The sequence below is a fragment of the Galeopterus variegatus genome, unplaced genomic scaffold (assembly GCF_000696425.1).
Source record: "Galeopterus variegatus unplaced genomic scaffold, G_variegatus-3.0.2 Scaffold13677, whole genome shotgun sequence".
Classification (NCBI taxonomy): Eukaryota; Metazoa; Chordata; class Mammalia; order Dermoptera; family Cynocephalidae; genus Galeopterus; species Galeopterus variegatus.
The window spans coordinates 13,402-17,574 of NW_007739788.1; the positions used below are offsets into that span (position 1 = coordinate 13,402).

Genomic DNA, 4,173 nt, shown 5'->3' on the forward strand with positions numbered 1-4,173 from the left:
ATTTTTCTTTCAGCTGGTGTGATTCAGTGATGAAACGGGGACACTTAAAGTACCACGAGTTCCTTTTTGAGAAGTTGGTCATCAGCTCTATTTACACATGTGTAAGGAAATCAAATGCCTTCTATTTTATAGGACTCCACCCTCACAACACAGAACCACACTTCTGTGACCACATGTGTGGATTTTCTCCCACAGTGAACGATTCTCCAGCACCTGCTGGGTTCAATCCAATTCTGACACTAACCAGAGTTAGTGCAGACTCCAAAGGTTAAGGCCTCTATCTAACAGACTGTCTCTAGTTCAGACACCGATCACAAGTACTGGGTACTCAGGTTACACACACTTCTGTCTGACTTCGCTACAAATGAAAGGTTCCCACACACCCGTTCTCTGGTTCAATCATTTGCTAAAACAACTCAGAACCAAGGAAAACCATTTACTTACTTGCTTAGTGCTTTATTAAACAGGATGTCACAAAGGCTACAGTCTCACAGCCAGATGAAGAAGCACAGAGGGCAAGACGAGCGCAGAGGCGCCGAGCTCCCACACCCTCTCCGGGCGGGCCACCCTCCACCCCCTCAGCAAACAGGTGTTTTACCTGAATTTAGTGACTGTGCATTTGCCAAGAATCTTAATTTGTATTTCTCAAGACTTCTTCAATTGCAAGTGACTGAATCTCAGTTAAGCTGGCTATAACAAGCATGTTATTCAACAATGTATTGAAGGTATATGCCAAAATAAAACAAAATAAATGGTATATAAATTGGTGCAGGCAATTATTTGCAGATGATGCTGCACACCTTATAAATCTTACAAGCTAATGAGAGAAATTAGTGATATGGCTACATATAACATAAATGTACAAAAATTTACTTTAATTAATTTTCTTTAATTTAATTTAATTTAAATGTACTTCAATGACCCATCACCAGCTCCAAATAGAAATGGGAAAATTCCACTGTGCACAATAGTTTCAAAAATAATAAAGTGCCTGGAATAAAGAATAAAAAGAAAGATAAAACGCTTACATAAAATGCAAAATTTCATTGATGGACAGAAGAAAAGATATGAATAAAAAGGGAAACAAATTCCTGAATAGGAAGACTTTATAGCAAAACCATGCCCATCTTTCTGGAATTCATAAAAACATTTAATGTAATATTTTAAAAGCTCCAGTGGCTTCTTTTTATTTTTTGCAACTTGACAAAACAATTTTAAATTTTATCAAACAGAATAATATGGAACAAGCATAAAGAATATTTACAAAACAGAATAGAGACAATGGGGTTTGTCCTCTCAGACATTCAAATTTATTAGAATGCTAATATAATCACAATATCCTACTGCTACATGAATACATAGATAAATCAGTGGGATAAAACTGAGAGTTCATAAGCAGATGCAAATATTCAGTATTTTTCCAAAAATGGTATTAAAAACTGCAGCCTGAATATCATATACCCTTATATCAATTGCATACACATACATGTATCAAGGGCACCCCTAGAAAATGTGCTAGACTGCAATTATATGAATCAGCACTAAATAATTCATTAAACCACAAAGGAATTCCAAATGCGACACCTATCAATCACAAATAATACTTCAACAAGAAATCTTTTTATTTGATGTCCAAGCCAGATGATTCTTCCTGTGCCAAAGGAGGGGTAACTCACCTGAGGCAGTGGCTTGCAGGGATTGCAGATGATGACACCGATAAAGAACATGTTGGGCATCACAGGTCTGGGATATTCCAAAACAAAGTCAGTTCGGAACAACTAAATGGATGTGTGGCTGAAGAGACTAGATGCTGTCATAGGTGTTCGGAAAATTTCAGACGAAGAATCTAAGGCACTTTGTAAACATATGGAGCAAAATAATTGCCCCACCAAGTGGAAAATGTGGTTCCATATTCTCTCCTTGAAGGTCATAACATCTGAGAACCCTGAGAAACCTTTTGGAACATAAGAAAGAGGACTGGGACTCTGCATACCTTCTTCAAGATGATGGCAAAGTATTCCCATGGCAAAGACCACAAACGCGAGTAAAAAGTATTTGGCAACAATTAAGACACATATGTCAAATGGATAAAGGAACAATGCATCAAAAGAACTCTCTTATAAGTATTCGACTAATTTCCCATCGTTAAATACACTCCTACAATGTGAAAACAAAAGTGCAAAAATACTCTTGTATGAACTCATTAATATAAAAAATAAACTTTCTCCTCGAGTTTTCCATTGATTGTTGGCGAAAACCATAAACTCGTTGTCCAAATCCTCCAGAGTATAAGTGTTTGAATAAGTCTTTTCTGTACAGTTCAGTGATTTTCCCAGGTGCCAACTCACTGCTGGTGTGAATAAGAACAACTCGTGCTCTCTGTGCATGAGTTTCTCCACAATCAAACTCATGGTAAACCAGCAGCTCCCCTCCAGGGGTACCACCAGCAGCTTGCCTTCCTTGGCCAGGCCACTCGTCAGCACCAGACGTACACACACAGGAAGGGGGCTGGTCACAATTGCAGGAGCCATCGTGTAACTGCAGCACAGAGCAATCCCATTGCTTGGATCCTAAGCCCGTGTGATCCAGCAGTGTGTGACCCAGCAGGAGGAAGAAGTACAGGCACAAAACCAGCCCCACGAGAGGCCATGTATTCCCACGTGAATAAAAAATTACACTCAAAGCCAATGATTTACTCAAAAGAATAGTAATAATGATAACTGAGAAGCACTTGCTGACATACCTACTTGTGTGGTTTCTAGACAAGAGTAGGTTGTGACCTTGCCTTGTGGAGAGATCACGCCTATACTGCAATGTGAGATTAGAGGCGCATTCATTAAGCAACACTTCTGCATTGGAGGAATCAAAGAAATGAAAAGGAAAATAAATTAAATAAGCCTTGTATTTTTGGAATTTGTCTCAGGAAATATTTCAGTTTTATCGTCAGTCTACCAAAGCCTCCTTTTCCAGAAAGGGACTGGCACTGCACGTTCCAAGGAAAGACTGCAAGGCTCTTAACTCTGACCTCTTCCCTGGCAGTGGGGTTGCTGTCAACAAGGGTCTCTGCCATGCCCAGGCATTGCTGCTTGTCTGTTATAATGCCAGAGGATTCTCCTATCATTTCTAAACCCTCTGAGACCTCTGAAAAGCTAAAATAAAATTAACAACCCAACGACACGGACCATTTCTGGGGTTTGTTGACAAATCCTGGCTCAGTCCACCACTGCAGGTGAGGCTGACTCTTCCCTTGGGGAGGAAGTTACCCCCGCTAGAGATTCACCTTGACAAGACAGTCCACCACCAGGCAGATATGTGCATGCCAAGATGCACCCAGGTCTCACCAGCAGCACACTCTGCAGGGAGCACTTGGGTTTAACCCTTTCATGTAGGCTAGTTCCAGAATCCTAGCTCTCTTACTTCCTCCCCAACAGCAGCTCTCTGCTTTTCTGGCTCCAGTTGGTGTCCAGTGACATAATGTATGTTTATACAAAGGCTCAGTTTCTGTCCTCCTACCCACTGGTCAAATCCTTTCATTTCCATCACACAGTCACGTCTACCAAGAGCCAAGCAAAATAACTCTCATCTGTATTTGGAGACCGCCCATGTCCTCGATTAACTAGAGCATGTGAAAGCATAAGAGGGGCCAGAACAGGATGGCTGGGAGAGCAGGATATTAAGGTTGTTGCTACTACAGCTGCTGTTGGGCTCAGTAGTGACGTAATCTGGCATTTGTGTTTCCAGCCACCACCTTATCTCATGGTAGAAGCAGCAAGTTCCTGGAGTCAGGTCCCTTCCTTGTGCTGACAACTCAGCTGCCTCTTACTGGGACAGCATAGCCTGCCGTGGACGCAGGGGGAGGGCGGCACCAGGGCAACATTTCCAGCTCTCCTAATTGTGAGAATCTGCCTGTCCATAGCCCAACCTCACTGGGTGTCACATGCCAAGCAGGAAGACTCAGCATCCTCAGGGTACCGAAAGGCACTGGGCTTTGCCATGCTCCAGTTAGAGGCAACAATCTAGACTAGAACAGGGGAAGAGGCACACAACAAAGGATTAACTTTATAACATGTTGATTTTGTCCCAATGTAAGCTACAGTTTTGACGGAAGGCCAAACTAAATCTCACTGAGATTTTTTTTTTTTTTTTTTTTTTTTTTTTTTTTTTTTTTTTTTT

At 41.3% G+C, this 4,173-nt stretch overlaps 1 pseudogene; it reads right to left on the minus strand.

The window, feature by feature from the left end:
* Positions 1-1,553: 1,553 nt before the first annotated feature.
* Positions 1,554-2,531, minus strand: LOC103581682 (annotated as a pseudogene).
* Positions 2,532-4,173: the final 1,642 nt, after the last annotated feature.